Here is a 21393-nt window from a genome sequence, read left to right on the forward strand (position 1 = left end):
AATTCACAGGGTCTGTGAATTTGATGCCGGAAGACATGACATCTTCATTTTCACTCGCTCCTAACTGAAATTTAGCATTTCCTTCCATTATGATCATAAGCAAGAAACCTCAGTAGTATTCGCGGTACCTGTGGCTGTCACCAATTAAAATCACTTTCCCATTGTTGCGGAGATCTTGAAATACCACTTCTGTTCACCAGTGCTATGCAGTGATGATAGTTATTAGATCTGCCACAGGAACTTGTCGCTTAATGATTTACTAAAGAAGCGCGTAAATATCTATATCACAAATCTGTTTTAATAATTCGATAATGATTTAAATGCTGTTAGTTTCCTTCGCAATCTGCCGCATTTATTTGTGTTTAAGGACCTCTGTTCTGGCGGCTTCTGCTGTTCGTCAGAGAGTCCCCATATACGATGTTATACTCAAGGCCAGGCTTGTCATTAAAACGGCAGTGATTGGAAACTCGTGTTTCAAATTGTCTCTTGATATTTTCAATTTGAGGGCCGACTTCATCTCAGATCTGATTAGATTATGGTTGTTTTGGCGTCATGATGTGGCTGCCAAAGAGCTCGTGCTAGAAGAAACATCTGCTCTGCCTCCATCTTGCCCGGGCGTGCTTGTATTATTGGTATTATTTTTAACACATGGTTTCTTTGGAGGAATCTTTTTAAGCCCTATGGCTCATTTGGGAGTTAAGTTAAAACTAGGTCATATGATCAGTAAATCCACATCAGTAGGCACCTGTAAGCTGCCATGCGTCACAATTTGCTGATGGTGGAGGGGGAGGCCAGCTTCTTGCTTTTCTCCTGGTCTCGCAGGGGCCATGGGTGACCAGCATTCACAGTGGCACTGGCCAGGGAAGGGCACCTGCCAGCAGGAATCTGCGAAAGAAATGCAGAGACTAGTCACATTGGCTTGAATCTGTGAATTAAAAAAGAAAGTAATCTCCCTTAATATTGACATGGGGACTTTGACGTATATTTTTTTATCCTGAAGAAATAAGAGAGAGACTAAAGTTGTCAACGCACCACAGTGGGAGCGCCGAAGACCACTGCTCAACAGCATAAGCCTTTGGTGTTAGCATTTTCTGGCAGTCATATGACGTCAGTCCATTCATGAGGCATTTCCTGAAGCCCCAAAGTCATACGTCTCCCCGCGTTTGTTTTGTTCATTCCTTCATTTATTCGTTCACTCAACAACTATTTATTAAGCACGGCTTTGTACAAGATTCTGTGGGGTGCTCGGATCCAAAGATGAATTAGCTACATTTTCCACCCTCCGCTGGCACATGAGCCAAGGGGAGACAGTCAGTGAGGGGTCCTGGGCGGCTGAAGGAAGGCTGCCTGTGGAGGTGGATAGAGCGTAGGGGACACGAGGGGCTGGGGGCTCAGCCTGGCATTGACCCCTAGTCTGGTTGCAGATGTGTGGGGGGTAGGGTAGGGAGATTGGAGAGGGTTTGCCAGATCCCAGAGAAGCTCACAGTGGGTGTTGGGGCAGGCATCCATCATGGGTGGCCGGCTGGTAGTTGAGTGACAGCAGCAGCCCTGGACCCAGAAAGACTTGTCCTCCTTGAGAAGACTCTTGATTAAATCATGGGGTTGTGGAATGGGTTTTGGTTTTGGTGTAGTTTTTTTTTGGGGGGGGGTGGTGCCCGGATAAGGCTCATTATTTATTTCAACCTATTGAGATGCTTTATAATCCTGATTAGTCCTACATTTTGTACAATAAAAATGGTAGACTGGGACCATGGTACCTCATGTAAATGACTAAAGGCAGCCAACTGCACTGAAGAGAAATGTGTAAGTGACAGTCATTAACCTGCGTGGCAGATCTGGGGGTGGGGTGGGGGAGAGAACAGCTGAACCACTTGCTCTCCACATTGGTGTCATTTTGACTTTTTTTTTTTAAAAGATTATATTTATTTCTTTGAGAAAGAGAGAGCACACAGAGGCAGAGGAAGAAGCAGGCTCCCCACTGAGCAGGGATCCTGATGTGGGGCTTGATCCCAGGACTCAGGGATCCTGACCTGAGCTAAAGGCAGACGCTTCACCGACTGAGCCACCCAAGCGCCCCTCATTTTGACTTTAAATAAACCCCCCGGGGCGCCTGGGTGGCTCAGTGGGTTAAGCCGCTGCCTTCGGCTCAGGTCACGATCTCGGGGTCCCGGGATCGAGTCCCGCATTGGGCTCTCTGCTCAGCAGGGAGCCTGCTTCCTCCTCTCTCTCTCTCTGCCTCTCTGCCTACTTGTGATCTCTGTCTGTCAAATAAATAAATAAAACCTTTAAAATAAATAAATAAATAAATAAATAAATAAACCCCCCAAAGAGATACCATCCGGGTGAAAAATCCCTTGCCATAAACATATCATGCCATACTCCAATGTAACGGCAAGATATTCCCTATAAAAAATGAAAAAGGAATCTGTGTCATCTAATTATACCCTAGCGCGTTCTCCTTCCATAAAACAATGACCATTGCCAATCTACCCATGACAGTGCCTGGACCCAGACATTTGGAATTTCACACTGGGGAGACTCTGAGATCATTTGATGTTGGGGAGTTTGAACTTTGATGATTCTTTTCTCTTTTTAGTATGATAAAATTGGCCTAGATATTTTTGCCTTTCCAAATGCGCCTGGGATGTGGCTGCTGGTGGAGGAAGGCAGAGGCGGGAGCTGGGCCTTTTCATCTTTGCACGGAAAATCAGAATTCAGGCCAGTCTGTAGTCACTGAGCTGTCTTACCATGTTCTGACTGCCTCAGTTTAAGCAGGTCGCTGCAGCCCAAACTCTCCTGATTTACTAAATTTCTCACTGTGTCCAAGCACCTCATGACCCTCTTGATGGTCATGGCTTAGCAGGAGGCTTCTGAGCAGTGCCTAGAGTGGTCCCTCCTTGGGATTAGGGCTCACCTATCTCCCTGTGGCCTCCTTCTCTCGTTTTGGAGAATTTCTCTGCCTCCATCTTGGGTGGCACCCCTGGTTCCCTGGATCTCATACATGCTTTTTCACAACTTTTTCCAACATTTTGGTGCCTCAGCTCCCCCAGCAGCTTTCTGAGGAAGGATGCAGGGACAGCAATGTTTTGAGACCCTGCATGTCAGAGAAGTACTTTTCTAGGCTTACGCTTAACTGATAGTTTGGCTGGATATAGAATTCTAAGTTGGATCATTTCCCCCTGATAATTTTGAAAAGCATTTTTCTCTTTTCTCCCAAATTGCAGGGTTGCTATGGAGAAGTCTAGGGCCATTCTGACTCTCAATCCTCGTGCATAATATGTACTTTCTCTTTAGAAGCCTTTAGGACCTTGGGATGCACGCCTGTGTGGCTCAGTCGGTGAAGCATCTGCTTTTGGCTCAGGTCATGATCCCGGGGTCCTCAGGCTCCCTGCTCAGCGGGGAGTCTGTTGCTTTTCCCTATCCCTTTGCCCTCCCCATCCTCACTCATGCTCTCTCTCTCTAATAAATAAATAACATCTTTTTAAAAAATTTTTTTAAAAGATGTTATTTATTTGTTAGAGAGAGAGAGCACAAGCGGGGGAGCAGCAGGCAGAAGGAGAGGGAGGATCAGGCTCCCTGCAGAGCAAGGAGCCTGATGCAGGACTCGATCCCAGGGCCCTGGGATCATGACCTGAGCTGAAGGCAGATGCTTAACCACTGAGCCCCCCAGGCATCCCAGCAGACTTCACTCTAAAGCACCAGTATTCCAAATATGGTCCCCGTACTTGGGCCAGCAGTGGCAGCATCACCTAGGAACTTGTAAGTAATGCACATTTTGGGGCCCCACTCTAAATTTATTGGATTCAAAACTCTGGCTGTGTGCATTTTAACAAACCCTCCAGGGGATTCTGGTGCAGATTAAAGCTTGAGAACTACTGCTGTGTGGTGATCTGGCAAGGCTATGTAAGTGGGAAATCTCTGGTGGCAGTATTCAGTCTACTTCCTAGAGGGTGTCTGAGCCTGAATGTCAAGTTTCTAGGAGTTGCCTGACCAGGAGAGCTTGGGAGGGCCATGATATTCATAACAAAACTTACACCTAGGGGTGCCTGCGGGGCTCAGTCAGTGAAGCATCTGCCTTTGGTTCAGGTCATGATCTCAGTGTCCTGGGATCTAGACCCACACTGGGCTTCCTGCTCAGCGGGCTCTCTGCCCCTACCCCCTGCTCATGCTTGTTCTCCTGCACTCTCTGCCTTTCTGTGTCTTAAATAAACCAAAAAACTTAAAAAAAAAAAAAAAGACAAAGACCTTTTCATTGAACCCTGTGCAGATAATAAAGGTCCAGTCTTCTGCCTGCAGTGGGGGTGGTAAAGGGACAGTCACTTAGGTGTACAGAGCAGGGGAAGGCACCCAAATATCTGACTGCTTCTAGAAAGGACTTTCAATTGATCTGTTTCGCCTCCACTTGCAGAAGCACCTGGCATGGCCCCTTCTCGGTCTTTGGAGGGGAGTGAAGTTCTGGTAGTTTCTCAGCCTTTCCCCTTGCCACTTGAGGGATGGGCTTTCTCAGTCCTTCTGTAAGTCAGTCATCAAACAACCCTCCGCTTTCCAGCTTCCAAGCTCCTGGCTATTTTCTCCTTTCTTGTTCTCTTTAGACGTGCAGGCAAATGCCTTTTAAAAATCCCTCAACTGGCATTTTCGTGAAGTTTTGGAAGGAAGCAGAGGATGCAATCCTCCATCTTTAACCAGACATACCATGATTTTCTAAGAGTATTCCCTTTGGGGATGAGAATAGGGTTTCCAAAATTGCTCCGTGCTGCTGCTACTGTAATCCGTAGCAGGGCTGGGGCCCCAGCTGTGTTTTGGCCTCTCTGGGCCCCCTGGGTAAAAGGAAAGGGGATCCAGGACCTACTGTTGTTTTGGCAGAGTAACCTGAAAATATGGCTTCTGTCCCTCACTCGGGAGCCAACCATGGCTCCTCACTGCCTACCGCCTGTAGTGTTTATGCCTCTGGGAAGGAGTTCAAAGCTTGCCTTCACTGGGCTTTGTTTAACTTGCCTGGCGTACCCCTCTGCTCTCCCCTCCCTTCTCCTGACCAAAGATGTCGGCCCTCCTGCCCCCCGCCTGTCCTCTCACACCTAGAAGGACTCCTCTCTCCCCTTTGCCTTCGCAAGTGCCCCCCAAGGCCCGCTAACGTGCCCTCTCTCCCTTTAGGCAGCCTCTGTGTGCTTTGGCTTCTTTCCCTTCTCTGACCTCACGCCCTGGATGGCGTCAACTACACAAGGACAAGGGCTAGCTCCAGTCCACCTTCTGGGCCCAGCACCATACCGGAAAACCCCGGATATGAAGCATCTATGTCTGATCGAGGGGTGAGGACCTACTGTACTCATCTCTTCTGTTCTGTAGTACTAATATATTTGATACATGACACATACTATATATTAATACATATTTAGAAGTGACAAGCGATATCTTAGCTCAGTCCCCAATTTCTCTTCCCTTCTGGTGCTTCTCTCTGGACAGTCTTGCTCCGTAAGTCTTAAGAAAGGTTTTTGCTATTGTTGATAAACAGTCTGTTCTTTAATAATAGAATTTTGGCCTGACACATTTCTCTTAAACACATAAAAAATACACTGCACAGTTTTAATAATTTTTTTTTTCAGAAGTCAAAATGAGGGGCACCTGGGTGGCTCAGTCATTAAGCATCTGCCTTCAGCTCAGGTCATGGTCCCGGGGTCCTGGGATCGAGCCCTACATTGGGCTCCCTGCTCAGTGGGAAGGCTCCTTCTCCGTCTCCCACTTCCCCTGCTTGTGTTCCCTCTTTTGCTTTGTCTCTTTCTGTCAAATAAATAAATAAAATCTTAAAAAAAAAAAGAAGTCAAAATAAATCCACCAATAGTCCTATAATCCTAATGCATTAAACAGTTCTCATTTTTCCACATTCCCTTTCAAGCTTCTCCTAATCCCTTTTTAAAAAAACAGTTGAGGTGAAATTCACACGACATACAATTAACCATTTTATTTTAATTAATTATTTTTAAAAACATTTATTTGTTTATTTATTTATTTGACAGCAAGAAGACCACAAGCAGGGAGATCGACAGTCAGAGGGACAGGGAGAAGCAGGCTTCCCACTGAGCACACAACCCGATGTGGGGCTTAATTGCAGGACCTTGGGATTATGACCTGAGCCAAAGGCAGACGCTTAATGGACTGAACCACCCAAGCGCCCCTATTTTATTTTATTAAATAAAGTATCATCAGATCTTTGTTTTAAAAAATATTTTATTTATTTATTTGACAGAGAGAGATCACAGGTAGGTAGAAAGGCTGGCAGAGAGAGAGAGAGAGAGGGAAGCAGGCTCCCCGCGGAGCAGAGAGCCCGACGCGGGACTCGATCCCAGGACCCTGAGATCACGACCCGAGCCGAAGGCAGCAGCTTAACCCACTGAGCCACCCAGGGATCACGACCCGAGCCGAAGGCAGCAGCTTAACCCACTGAGCCACCCAGGCGCCCCAGATCTTTTTTTTTTTTTTTTTAATGTTATTTTAAGTAGGCTTCACACCCAACGTGGGGCTTGAACTGACGACCCGGAGAGTAAGAGTTGCATGCACTCTACTGACTGAGCCAGTCAAGAGCCCCTATAATTAACATTTTTTTTTTTCCTTAGGGAGAGGGAGAAGAGGGAGGGACAGAAAAAGAGGGAGAATCTTAAGTAGGCTCCATGCTGGGTGCAGAGCCTGAGGTGGGGCTCTATCTCAAGATCCTAAGATGACCTAAGCTGAAGGCAGATGCTTAACCAACTGAGGCACCCAGATGCCCCACAATTAAACAGTTTAATGAAAAATCCAGTGGCATTTAGCACATTCACAATCTTGCACAATCATCACTTCTATTGATTTCTTCTTCTTCTTTTTTTTTTTAACATAATATTTGCCCCAGGGGTACAAGTCTGTGAATCATTAGGCTTACACACATCACAGCACTCACCATAGCACATACCCTCCCCAATGTCCATCACCCAGCTACCCTGTCCCTACCCACCCCCTCACTCCATCAACCCTCAGTTTGTTTCGTGAGATTGAGAGTCTCTTCTGGTTTGTCTCCCTCTCGATCCCATCTTGTTCCATTTTTGTTCTTCCCTGTACCCCCGTGACCCCCTGCTCTGCTTCTCAAATTCCTTATATCAGAGAGATCATATGATAATTGTCTCATTGCAAATGGCAAGATTTTGTGGTTTTCTGATGGCTACATAGTATTCCATTGTATATATATATACCACATCTTCTTTATCCATTCATCTGTTGATGGACATCTACGTTCTTTCCATAGTTTGGCTATTGTGGACATTGCTGCTACAAACATTCGGGTGCACGTGCCCCTTTGGATCACTACATTTGTATCTTTAGGTAAATACCCGGTAGTGCGATTGCTGGGTCATAAAGTAGCTCCATTTTCAACTTTTTGAGGAACCTCTATGCTGTTTTCCAGAGTGACTGCACCAGCTTGCATTCCTACCAACAGTGTAGGAGGGTTCCCCTTTCTCCACATCCTCACCAATACCTGTTGTTTTCTGACTTGTTAATTTTAGCCATTCTCACAGGTGTGAGGTGGTATCTCACTGTGGTTTTAATTTGTATATCCCTGATGCCTAGTGATATGGAGCACTTTTTCATGTGTCTGTTGGCCTTCTGGATGTCTTCTTTGCAGGAATGTCTGTTCATGTCCTCTGCCCATTTCTTGAATGGATTATTTGTTCTTTGGGTGTTGAGTTTGATACATTCTTTATAGATTTTGGATACTAGCCCTATATATGATATGTCATTTGCAAATATCTTCTCCCATTCTGTCAGTTGTCTTTTGGTTTTGTTGACTGTTTCCTTTGCTGTGCAAAGCTTTTGATCTTGACGAATTCCCAATAATTCATTTCTGCCTTTGCTTCTCTTGTCTTTGGCGATGTTTCTAGGAAGAAGTTGCTGTGGCTGAGGTCGAAGAAGTTGCTGCCTATGTTCTCCTCATGGATTTGGAGGGATTCCTGTCTCACCTTGAGGTCTTTCATCCATTTTGAGTCTATTTGTGTGTGTGGTGTAAGGAAATGGTCCAGTTTTATTCTTCTGTATGTGGCTGTCCAGTTTTCCCAACACCATTTGTCAAAGAGACTGTCTTTCCATTGGACATTCTTTCCTGCTTTGTTGAAGATGAGTTGACCATAGAGTTGAGGGTCCATTTGTGGGCTCTCTATTCTGTTCCATTGATCTATGTGTCTGTTTTTGTGTCAGTACCATACTGTCTTGATGATGACAGCTTCGTAATAGAGCTTGAAGTCTGGAATGTGATGCTGCCAACTTTGGTTCTCTTTTTCAACATTCTTCTGACTATTCAGGGTCTTTTATGGTTGCATATAAATTTTAGGATTATTTGTTCCACTTCTTTGAAAAAATTGATGGTATTTTGATAGGGATTGCATTAAATGTGTAGATTGCTTTAGGTAGCATAGACATTTTCACAATATTTGTTCTTCCAATCCATGAGCATGGAACATTTTTCCATTTCTTTGTGTCTTCCTCCATTTCTTTCATGAGTACTTTATAGTTTTCTGAGTATAGATTCTTTGCCTCTTTGATTAGGTTAATTCCTAGGTATCTTATGGTTTTGGGTGCCATTGTAAATGGGATCAACTCCTTAATTTCTCTTTCTTCTGTCTTGCTGTTGGTGTGTAGAAATGCAACTGATTTCTGTGAATTGATGTAACATCCTGACACTTTACTGAATTCCTGTACGAGTTCTAGCAGTTTTGGAGTGGAGTCATTTGGGTTTTCCACATAAAGTATTATATCATCTGCAAAGAGTGAGACTTCTTCTCTGCCTATTCAGATGTCTTTTATTTCTTTTTGTTGTCTGATTCCTGAGACTAGGACTTCTAGTATTATGTTGAACAGCAGTGGTGATAGTGGACAGCCCTGCCATGTTCCTGAACTTAGGGGAAAAGCTCTCAGTTTTACCCCATTGAGAATGATATTCGCTGTGGGTTTTTCATAGATGGCTTTGATGGTATTGAGGTATATACCTTCTATCCCTACACTATGAAGAGTTTTGATCAAGAAAGGATGTTGCATTTTGTCAAATGCTTTTTCAGCATCTATTGAGAGTATTGTTTGGTTCTTGTTCTTTCTTTTATTAATGTATTATATCACCTTGATTGATTTGCAGATGTTGAACCAACCTTGCAGCCCAGGAATAAATCCCCCTTGGTCGTGGTGAATAATCCTTTTAATGTACTGTTGGATCCTACTAGCTAGTATTTTGGTGAGAATTTTTGCCTCCATGTTCATTAAGGATATTGGTCTGTAAGTTTCCTTTTTGATGGGGTCTTTGTCTGGTTTTGGGATCAAGGTAATACTGGCCTCATAAAATGAGTTTGGAAGTTTTCCTTCCATTTCTATTTTTTGGGGAACAGTTTCAGGGGGAATAAGTGCTAATTCTTCTTTAAATGTTTGGTAGCATTCACCTGGGAAGCCATCTGGCCCTGGGCTCTTGTTTGCTGGGAGATTTTTGATGACTGCTTCAATCTCCTTACTGGTTATGGGTCTGTTCAGGTTTTCTATTTCTTCCTGGTTCAATTTTGGTAGTTTATAGGTCTCTAGGAATGCATCAGTTTCTTCCAGGTTGTCAAATTTGCTGGTGTATACTTGTTCATAATATGTTCTTATGATTGTTAGTATTTCTTTGGTGTTGGTGTGATCTCTCCCCTTTCATTCATGATTTTATTAATTTGGGCCTTTTCTCTTTTCTTTGTGATAAATCTGGTCAGGGGGTTATCAATCTTACTAATTCTTTCAAAGAACCAGCTTCTAGTTTCAGTGATCTGTTCTACTCTTCTATTGGTTTCTATTTCATTGATTTCTGCTCTGATCTTTGTTATTTCTCTTCTCCTGCTGGGTTTAGGGTTTCTTTGCTGTTCTTGCTCCAGCTCCATTAGGTGTAGGGTTAGGTTGTGTACTTGAGTCCTTTCTTATTTCTTGAGAAAGGCTTGTATTGCTCTAGACCATCCTCTCAGGACCACCTTTGCTGTATCCCAGAGATTTTGAACAATTATGTTTTCATTTTCTTTTGTTTCCATGAATTTTTTTTAGTTGTTCTTTGATTTCCTGGTTGACCCATTCGTTCTTTAGTAGGATGCTCTTTAGCCTCCATGTATTTGAGTTCTTTCCAACTTTCCTCTTGTTGAGTTCTAGTTTCAAAGAATTTGGGTCTGAAAATATGCAGGAAATGATCCCCATCTTTTGATACCAGTTGAGACTTGATTTGTGACTGAGGATTGATCTATTCTGGAGAATGTTCTATGTGTACTAGAGAAGAATGTGTATTCTGTTGTTTTGGGATGAAATGTTCTAAATATATCTGTTATGTCCATCTGGTCTAGTGTGTCATTTAAAGCCTTTATTTCCTTGTTGATCTTTTGCTTAGATGATCTGTCCATTTCAGTGAAGGGGGTGTTAAAATCCCCTACTATTATTGTATTATTGTCTATGTGTTTCTTTGATTTTGTTTTTAATTGGTTTATGTATTTGGCTTCTCCCATGTTAGTGACATAGATATTTAAAATTGTTAGGTCTTCTTTTTTGACAGGCCCTTTCCGTATGACGTAGTTTCCTTTCTCATCTCTTATTGTGGTCTTTGGCTTAAAAGCTAATTTAACTGCTATAAGGATTGCCACCCCAGCTCTCTTTTGATGTTCATTAGCATGGTAAATTGTTTTCTACTCTTTCACTTTGTAATTTTTTAAAAAAATATTTTAATTATTTATTTGACAGACAGAGATCACAAGTAGGCAGAGAGGCGGGCGGGGGAGGGGGAGGAAGCAAGCTCCCTGCTGAGCAGAGATCCCAATGTGGGGCTTGATCCCACAACCCTGAGATCATGACCTGAGCTGAAGGCAGAGGCTTAACCCACTGAGCCACCCAGGTGCCTCTTGTAGTTTTTTTTTTAAAGCATCCCCTCACTTTGAATCTGGGGGTGTCTTTGGGTCTAAAATGAGTTTTTTGGAGACAGCATATTGATGGGTTTTGTTTTTTATCCATTCTGATACTCTGTGTCTTTTGATTGGGCTATTTAGTCCACTTAGATTCAGAGTAACTATTGAAAGATACGAATTTAGTGCCATTGTATTGCCTGTAAAGTCACTGTTACTATTTCTGTATACTGTCTCTGTTCCTTTGTGGTCTGTTAACTTTAGGCTCTCTATTTGCTTAGAGGACCCCTTTCAATATTTCCTGTAGGGCTGGTTTGCTGTTTGCAAATTATTTTAGTTTTTGTTTGTCCTGGAAGCTTTTTATCTCTCCTTCTATTTTCAATGATAGCTTAGCTGCATATAGTATTCTTGGCTGCATATTTTTCTCATTTATATATGTTCTGAATATATCACACCAGTACTTTCTGGCCTGCCAGGTCTCTGTGGACAGGTCTGCCCATCTAATATTTGTACCATTGTATGTTACAGACCTCTTGTCCCAAACTGCTTTCAGGAGTTTCTCTTTGTTACTGAGACTTGTAAGTTTTACTATTAGATGATGGGGTATGGACCTATTTTTATTGATTTTGAGGGGGGGTTCTCTGTGCCTCTCGGATTTTGATGCTTGTTCCCTTCACCAGATTAGGGATATTCTCTGCTATAATTTTCTCCAATATACCTTCTGGCCCTCTCTCTCTTTCTTCTTCTTCTGGGATACCAGTTATTCTAATATTGTTTCATCTTATGGTATCACTTATCTCTCAAATTCTCCCCTCGTGGTCCAGTAGTTGTTTTTCTCTCTTTTGCTCAGCTTCTTTATTCTCCATCATTTGGTCTTCTATATCACTAATCCTCTCTTGTGCCTCATTTATCCTAGCAGTAAGAGACTCCGTTTTTTATCGCACCTCATTAACAGTTTTTTTAATTTCAACTTGGTTAGATTTTAGTTCTTTCACTTCTCCAGAAAGGAATTCTCTAGTATTGTCCATGCTTTTTTCAGGCCTGGCTAGCACCTTGATAATTGTCATTCTGAACTCTAGATCTGACATCTTACTAATGTTGGCATTGATTAGGTCCCTAGCCATGGGTACTGCCTCTTGTTCTTTTTTTTTGAGGTGAGTTTTTCTGCCTTGTCATTTTATCCAGATAACAATAGATGGATGTGAGAACAAAATATTAAAAGGGTAGCAACAACCCCAGGAAAATATACACTAACCAAATCAGAAGAGATCCAAAACTGGGGGAGAAGAAGGGGGGGGGGATACATACATATATTAGAACACACTAGACTTGTGACTAGAACACACTTGATTTTGCGTGTATTTTGGTCTGTTAGAAGAACCTGCCTCCCACAATTTTAAAGAAAGAAAAACTTACATATATACAAAAATAAGGGAAAACATGATGAAAGGATGGAATATGACTGTAAAGATGAAAATTTTAAAAGATTCTAAAAAAGGAATTGATAAGATAAGTTGGTTCAAAAAAGAAAAGAAAAAGGAAAGAATAAGAAATGTGATCAGGCTGGAGACTAGAACAAAGCCATGCACTAGATTTAGGGCTTATTTTGATATGATAGAAGAAACTGTATCTCAAAATTTTTTTTTTAAAGATTTTATTTATTTATTTGACAGAGAGAAATCACAAGTAGATGGAGAGGCAGGCAGAGAGAGAGAGGGAAGCAGGCTCCCTGCTGAGCAGAGAGCCCGATGCGGGACTCGATCCCAGGACCCCGAGATCATGACCTGAGCCAAAGGCAGCGGCTCAACCCACTGAGCCACCCAGGTGCCCCTGTATCTCAAAATTTTAAAGAGAAAAAAAAACCCTTATATGTATACAGAAAATAAGGTTAAATACAAGGAAGGGACAAAATATGACTATAATAATGAAAATTAGAAAAGATTTTTAAAAAGGTATTAGTAAGATAAAAAAGTTAAAATAGGAAAGTGGAAAAATTTTAAAAATAGAATAAGAGGGCGCCTGGGTGGCTCAGTGGGTTAAAGCCTCTGCCTTCAGCTCAGGTCGTGATCCCAGGGTCCTGGGACCAAGCCCCACATCGGGCTCTCTGCTCCACAGGGAGCCTGCTTCCTCCTCTCTCTCTGCCTGCCTCTCTGCCTACCTGTGATCTCTGTCTGTCAAATAAATAAAATCTTTAAAAAAAAATAGAATAAGAGAAAAATAAAATTAAAAAAATTTAACTTTGAAAGACTGAAGGATCCTGGGGAAAAAAAGGCATGAATTTTATGTGTTGCTTTCCCTTAGCTCTGGAGTTCCACAGTTCTCATTGATCGGTAAACTTGGTCTTGACTGGATGTTCTTGCTGATCTTCTGGGGAAGGGGCCTTTTGCTCTGATTCTAAAATGTCTTTGCCTGAGGCGGAATTGTACTGCCCTTGCCAGGGGTCAGGCTAAGTAATCTGCTTGGGTTCGCTCTCAGGAGATTTTGTTCCCTGAATGCTCTCCATAGCACTCTGGAGGACAGGAATGAAAATGGCGGCCTCCCAGTCTCCAGCCCGAAGGAGCCAAGAGCTTGGGGCCCCACTCCTCAGCACACCCTCAGAGAAAAGCAGTCAGTCTCTCCCATCTCCCTGGTCTCTGGCCGCACTCTGAGCTCACCCGGCCTGGCCTGTGACCGTGCATTTCTATCTTTGGCACATGGCCCCGTTTGGAGTCTCCAAACCAGCAGATTCCTGCCACTTGCTCCCGTGTTGCTCCTCCTAGAGAAGAAGGTGAGTCTCCCCGGATCTGCCAATGGTGGGGTCCCTACTTGAAGAGGAGTGACCCGATTGTGCCTTGGATCACGATTTACGGTAACCCCAAGCTGAGAGCTCACTCCTCAGCTCCATCTCTGTAGCCGGCTTCCCTGGTCTGATACCTGTGGGCTCTGCCGCACTCAGATACACCCGATCTTTCTGTGACCCTGCAGGACCCGAGACCACACTGTCCCCGGGAGGGCTCCACACCCCCTACCCTCTCTTAGCCTCTGAAGCGACGTCCCTCAGTGGAGTCGACTTCTAAAAGTTCTGATTTTGTGCTCCGCTGCTCCACCACTTGCCGGGAGCTGGCCCCTCCCCCTGTGGTCTGTCTTTCCAAATGTTGCCTTGGATTCACTTCTCCACACGTCCTACCTTCCAGAAAGTGGTCGCTTTCTGTTCCTAGCATTGCTGCTCTTCTCTTCTCTCTCCTGTTCAGTTTGTAGGTGTTCAGGGTGGTTTGATAACTATTTAACTGAACTCCTGGGACCTAATACTATTTCTGTCTGTTACTCCTCCGCCATCTTGCTCCTCCTCTCACCTCTACTGATTTCAACACATTTTTATCATCCCTAAATGAAACTCTGTACCCATGAGTTACTCCCTATTCTTTCTTCCTTCTGGGCCCTGACAATCACGTCTGCCTAATCCAACTTTAAAGAAAATTAACTATTTTTTTCATTGTAAATTATACACAATGTAAAATTTATCACTTTAACCATTTTTAGATGTACAGTTCAGTGACATTAGCGTACATTGTCCTTCCACCATCACCACCACCCACCACCCATCTCCGAAAGTTGCATCTTCCCAAACAGAACCTCTATGTCCGTTAAACGCTAATTCCTTGTTCCCCCTCCCACCAATAAGCACCATTCTACTTTCTGTCTCTAAGAATCTGACAGCTCTAGGAACTTCATATAAATGGAATTATACAATATTTGTCCTTTTGCAACTGGCTTATTTCATATTATTTGCCTAATATCCTCAAGGTTCAGCCATGTAGCATATGACAATTTCACTCCTTTTCGAGGTCAAATGATATTGTATCCACAGTTTGTTTATTCATTCATCCGTCTGTGGACACTTGGATCATGTCCACCGTTTGGCCTTTGTGACTAGCACTGTAACGAACACGGGTGTGCTGTCTCTGTTTGATCCACTGCTCCCAGTCCACTTTTAACATAGTTGCAATGGCACCCTGGTGCCATTTGGAGTTCTGAGATTTCGTTTAAGGATATATCACGCCTGCCTGTTTCCATGATTGCCACATGGTCTTTACCATCACCCTTTGCAATAGCTGCTGATAGTCCGTCTAAGTAACTCCATTTTCACAAAGAGAGGCAGTGCCAGTTTAGACAAGTTTTCACAAGCCTCCCCATCCGTGTCTTTGGAAGGCTTGGATCAGGGATGCATTAGGAAAATGCTCTCTGGCAGATCCCTCTGAGCCTGGAGCCCCATACCCTTCGCCTCTCACCCCCACCCCCCATCAAAGCTTCAGGAAACAAAAGGAGACATCCAATTCCTGAAAACAGACAACAAGCTGAAAGACAGAGGAGTCTCTCTGATGTTCTGTACTGAAGACGGTGGTGGGAGGGAGTGGAAAGAGGCGAGAAGCAAAGCAGACCAGCATTCCAGTGCCTTTGCTTTCAGCCTCAGTGTGCAGCTGCTAGCGGAGCCAGTGGCAGGGTGGCAGCGTGCCTGGTTCTCACTCCCTCCTCCTTCACCTGCATCCTTCGTGCACATCCTTTGGTGACCCTCACAATGTACCAGAGCAGAGCGCTGCTTCCCCTATGGCCTCGGTCCCTGTCAAATGCCCATAAGCAGCTCTCATGCTCTTTCCACGCCCGGGGGGCGGGGGGAACAGAGGAGAAAACAGCTTTCGATGACCCAGGGACCCGCTGCTGACAGCCCTGGGTGCCTGGTAGGGAAAGAAAGTGTTTTGTTTGGCTTTGTTTTGTTCACCAAGCCTCCTCTCTGAGCTCTGTTCACCTTTACAGCATCACTTGAAGCAACAAAGCAGCTTAATTACGCTGCCTTTGAAAACTTTGAACTAGACAGGCTGGATTCCTTGTGTTAAAATCCTTTCCCTCCTATAAGGGCTGAAAGGAGCTTCCCTGCTCAGCCTGATTTTAAAACCCTCACACCAAGCATGGAAAATTCTATAAATACCAAATGCAGCCCTGGAGTTTAACCTTTAATTATTCTAGCCTCCAGCTCAACTTCCCGATTCCAGCATTTTCTTTCTGCACATATGTCCTCTTTAAACTCTGTCTGGAGCTTGATCAACATTAATAATAATAATAAAATCTCCTTGGGAAGACTTTCAGAGCCATCTGAAAATGAATAGGAATCCTAGAAGTGGGTGTGATCTTCGGGGAAACATTCATCCAGCAGCCTGTTTTGTCTCATTGGTGCCAGAGGTCGGTATCAGCCTGACTGTCCGAAATCCCTGCCATCCCCCTCCAAGCAGGTAAAGCCCTATATACTGACCTGGCTTCCTTTTCTCCCAGGTGGCATCCTGGGATGCGTTTGTTCTGAAGACCTCTGTTCTGATTATTTGCGTCATAAACCACCCCCAATATTAGTGGCTCAAAACAACAAATGGTTTACTTTGCTTTCAAATCTGCAGTCCGGGCAAGGCCCATGGGGACAGCTTGATCTGCTCCACATAGTGTCCTTTGGGTGGCTTGACTTCTGGAGCCTGGGGTCACCCGAAGGCTCTCGCTCCTAGATCTAGTGCTGGCACTGGCTGGCTGCCGGGACCTCGGCTGGGGTCGTCCACTGTGGCCTCGCCATGTGGATTCCTGGTGCCCTTGAAGGGCTGCGGCTAGGTTCGAAGGAGGAGTGGCCCGAGGAAACAAGGTACACGGGGAACTGGCAGTTTGAGGACCTAGCCTCAGCTGTCCCATAGCTTTGCTTCCGCTGTGTTTTGTTGGATGAGGCAGTCACAAAGGCCTGGCCCCGTTCAAGGGAAGAGGGCATAGACACCGTCACCAGAAGCGTCATCAAACTTGGAATGTCATTATCACCTTGAAGGAGACCCTGTGGGATGGGAGATAATGCAGTTGCTACATTCGTCTGCTGGTGCTGCCATAACAAAATTCCACAAGTGGGGCGGGGGGGCTTAAGCAATGGAAATTTATCTTCTCACAACTCTGGAGGCCAAATGTCTCAGATCAAGGTGTCAGCAGTGTGGGTTTCTCCTGAGGCTTCTCTCTCTTTGCCCGTCCTTGCACGATCTTTTCTCTTTGGGAAGATCCCTGGAGCGGCTGCCTGGTTTTATATGGATACCAGTCTTAACGGATTAGGGCCCCACCTCTATGATCTCATTTAACCTTAATTACCTCTTTATAGGCCCTATTTCCGAATACTGCCACACTGTGGATTAGGGCTTCAACCTATGAATTTCAGGGTGTTGGGGGGACACTACTCGGTCCTTAGCAGCAGCCATCTTTGGAAAGTACAATCTGCCACAGGCCCTTAGCTGTTTCTCTCTCTCTCTCTTTCTCTCTCTCTGAGTCTCCCAGCCTGAAATCATCCTTCTCAAGTGATAAGTGAGTTAAAAGGACAGCCTTGAAGTTGACCAGTGAAGGCCTTTCTTTTCATGAACCAGGTCCACTGGGCCATCGTGGGGTCCAGAAATGCACGATCTTCACTTTGAAACAAGTTGGGCCAAAGAACAGCCGCAGACCCTCTGGCAATCTGTTCAAATCTAGTCCATGGTGGTGGTTTTATTTTGTGTCACGTTGGCAAGGCTGGAGCGATGTTTCCCCCAAATTCCCTTCCTTTTGTGGTTCCAGATGCGAGCTGGTCAGAAGAGAAATTTGCACCGCATTTGGAAGGTGGAGGAAAAGCAGCTACCACTCCCTTCTGGTCATCGTGCTTAGATGCAGTGAACGACAGAAGGTGCCAGAAGGTGCCACCTTGCCCTTATTCTCTCCTGCCATGCATGCAGTTCTGCTTCTTGACTGTTGGCTCTGCTGTGCCATAGCCATGCCATGCCCAGCCCGCCTTCAGACGTACAGACACATCTTCCGTGGGCTTCTCCCCAAGCTCTCCTTCATGGCCCAACTCTGGCAGCCTAGCGACTCTCCTCTAACCCTCCAACTTCCCCTTCAGACTCTTCCTTTTCCAGACTCCCCCATGGCTGGGAGGTCTTGCTCCATGACAAAACCCTTGCTCCATACCCCAGCTCAGGGACTATGCCCAGAGCAAGGTTTGCATGATGGAGGGAGAGGAACCCAATGGGTTCAGAGCAGAGTTTCTGGTTGAGAATGGGGCTTGAATGGTGGTGTCAGAGTTGGGGCAGGCCAACAGAGGCGCCCCTTTCAGACCTTTGCAAAACTAGGAGGAGACTACGGGTGGGGAGCAGGGCCTTTGATCCCTCCGTGAGGGCCCCAGGCCCCCTGGCTACAGCAGAGCAATTTAGGTCCTGGCTCTGGGTGTCGCTCATTAGGCCTGGCACTGAGGTGTGTCGTCTCTTTTTCCAAGACATCATCTCTCCCCCAGGCTTCAGAAACAGCAGGAGCGCAACACAACACTAGAGAGCCCATGGGTCTATGCTCTGTGCTTTGGGGGGACAGGCCTTTCCCGTGATAACACTATCGTAATTCTACAACGTTAAACACAAATGAACTCACCTACCAAGTAAATAAATCAGTTCAGTATGGCGAGCTGACCTCTAGTTTTCTTTTAAAAAAGATTTTATTTATTTACTTGACAGTGAGTGAGAGAGAGAACACGTGAGGGGAGAGGGTCAGAGGGAGAAGCAGGCTTCCCGCTGAGCAGGGAGCCCAATGCAGGACTCGAGCCGGGGACTCCAGGACCGTGACCTGAGCTGAAGGCAATCACCCAACCAACAGAGCCACCCAGGCACCCCCTCCGGTTTTCTTTCTTTTTAAAAATATTTAATTAAAAAAAATTTTTTTTTATTTGACAGACAGAGATCACAAGTAGGCAGAGAGGCAGGCAGACAGAGAGGAGGAGGCAGGCTCCCCGCCGAACAGAGAGCCCGAAGCGGGGCTCGATCCCAGGACCCTGGGATCATGACCTGAGCTGAAGGCAGAGGCTTAACACACTGAGCCACCCAGGCTTCCCTCCAGTTTTCTTTCTAAAAGACTGTATTTTTAAGTGATCTCTACACCCAATGTGGGACTCAAACTCACAACCCTGAGATAGAGTTGCACTCTCCTGACTGAGCCAGCCACGTGCTCCTCCTTTACTTCCCTTTCTTTTCCTTCTCTTCCCTTCCTTTTTTTTTTTTTTTTTTTTTGGTGAGCTAACTTTCAAGTGACTTTCAAATGGTCTCAACCCCAACAGTAAAGCATTTTTAGCACCCCTCCCCCCTATATGTTTATTTCCTTATAACTTATGTTCCTGTGCTAATGCTTTTTGCTAAGATCATAAGTCCTCCTGTGTGTGAGGTCCATTATTAACAATAGAAGTAAAAAAGCCGTATTTTGAATTGTCTCCTTAAGTGTGAAAATTTTAAAATGAACTAGCTCAAAGTAGGAAAACTGTGAGCACCACCAGTTTCTTCTTAGCTTAGGCTTCCTTTTATAGGACTATCTTCCAGCCATGGATTCGTTAGAGGAACCGTTTCGAGCCCCTTGCTCATTTGGTGATGATTAGTTTGGTTAGAGCGCCGTAATGTAATCTGTAAATTCACTCACCATGGCATTCATCATAGGCCATTTGCTGAAGGTGAAAAACCATCTGAGGCAGATGGTGTCCAAGTTATGGGACTGCCACACTTCCCTTAGCCTTCCTCACCTGTCATACTGGATGCTGAGTGGTGATGTACAGCCCCAACAAGGCCAGTCTGCATGTCGTATACTGGTCACTGTAATCGTCAGCTCTTGCCGCCATAATGCTGCGGAACAAACGCTCCGAAATTCAGTGGCTTATGATACCCAGTGTTTATTTTTCTTGTTCACAGTCCTGCAGAGCTGTGGGGTTCTGACTGATCTTGGCTAGGCTTGGCTATGTCAACAGGATGGCTGGGAGTGGTTCCAGGTCATGGGTTTTTTTTGGGTTTTGTGTGTTTGTTTGGGGTGGTTGACATCTTTATTGTTTTGGAGGTGGGGGGCAGGTGCTCAGGAGCTCTTTGTGGGGCGGGTCACTTCCTCTCCACCATCAGGAGCTTCTGGCTGCGCAGAATGGCGCTGGCTTTGTGAATGGCGGTCATGTGCAGATCTGGGCAGTACTCGTTCTTGCGGATCACGGGCCTGGTGCTGCTCAGGGTTCCTGGGCCTTCTGGTTCCTGGTGACTCACAAGCAGGTGGTGGTGGGTTTTCACTGGCGGGATCTCTGCTTCATGACCACCACCACATCTCTGTTGCGGGGACTGGGCTCCACACCCAGAGTCTAGCGGTGAATCAGCCCATGTAGTGGAAGGACTTGTTTGCCTTCAGGTGATTGGGGTCAGTGCTGTACACCTGCTTGTTCCTCTCCACCAGGAAGCTGGAGCAGTTCTGCCCCACCATCCATTGCAGGTGGGAGGACATGGCAGCCATCTCCCCATCGCAGTTTGAGATGGACAGTGCTCCAGGGCACAGAATCTGTGCAAGTCTGGAGCCCTGGCTGATGCGAATACAGCCACCTGGGACCTGTTCTCCTAGTGATGGCAGAAGCTCAAGAGGGCAAACCATACCACGCAACACGTTTAAAGTGGCCTCTCACGTGCCACTTCTGGCAATAATCTTGCTCAAGCCCAACTGCCCGTGGGTGGCCGGAGTATATCCCACCCACAGTGGAAAGCACTGCAAAGTCACCAGGAAGCAGTGTCCTTTCTGTTCCAGGTGAGCCATGAATTAGGATCAATAAGCCAAACCACTGGGGGCCCTGGCTCTGTGCTCAGTGGGGAGGTTTCTTCTCTCCCTCTCTCTCTGTCCCTTCCCCAGCTCTCTCTCTCACTCTTAAATAAATACATAAACCTTAAAAAAATAAGCCAAACTACCATAATGTTGTAAGGAAAATTCTCAAGTTCTGATGTTTTCTTCCTACGTAAATTAATTGGCCAGGGCTGTCATAACAAAGAACCACCCGCTGAGGGGCTTAAACAACAGGAATGCGCTGTCTCATGGTTCTGGAGGCCAGAAGTCCAAGATCAAGGTGCTGGCAGGGTTGGTTCCTTCTGAGGGCCGTGAGGGAGGCAGCTGTTCCAGGCCTCTGTCCTTGGCTTATCTTTTTCCTGTGTCTCTTCCCATTGTCTTCCCTCTGTGTATGTCTGTGTCCAAATTTCCCCTTTCTATAAGGACGCTAGTCATATTTTTTAGGCCCACCCTAGTGACCTCATTTTAACTCCATTGCCTCTATAAATATCCTATCTCCAAATAAGGTCATATTCAGAGGTACTAGGGCCAAGGACTTCAACACATGAATTTTGGTGGGACACAATTCAACCCATTACCCCTACCCCTCAAAGGATTATCTTGTTTTAGGGTATGCGTCATTCCACTTTGGAGACTTCCTGGCATAGAGACCAGCAGAAAAAGTCTTCTTGCACCTGGCCTTGAACTGATGCCTCTTGCCCCGTGGTGAGCAGAAGACAGAGGCTTCAGAGTTTAAGACCCCACTCCCCAGCCCCATGATGATCAGAAGAAACTCTGACTTCCTCAGCCATGCCGTATCCAAGCCACCACATCTCAGTCTGCTGGGGGTAAAAAACAAAACAAAACAAAACAAAAC

The 21393-nt window shown here is 45.3% G+C and overlaps 1 pseudogene; it reads right to left on the reverse strand.

Moving 5' to 3' along the window:
• Positions 1 to 19799: 19799 nt before the first annotated feature.
• LOC116583613 lies at positions 19800 to 20210 on the reverse strand (annotated as a pseudogene).
• Between the last annotated feature and the right edge of the window lie 1183 nt (positions 20211 to 21393).

Source organism: Mustela erminea, chromosome X (assembly GCF_009829155.1).
Source record: "Mustela erminea isolate mMusErm1 chromosome X, mMusErm1.Pri, whole genome shotgun sequence".
Classification (NCBI taxonomy): domain Eukaryota; kingdom Metazoa; phylum Chordata; class Mammalia; order Carnivora; family Mustelidae; genus Mustela; species Mustela erminea.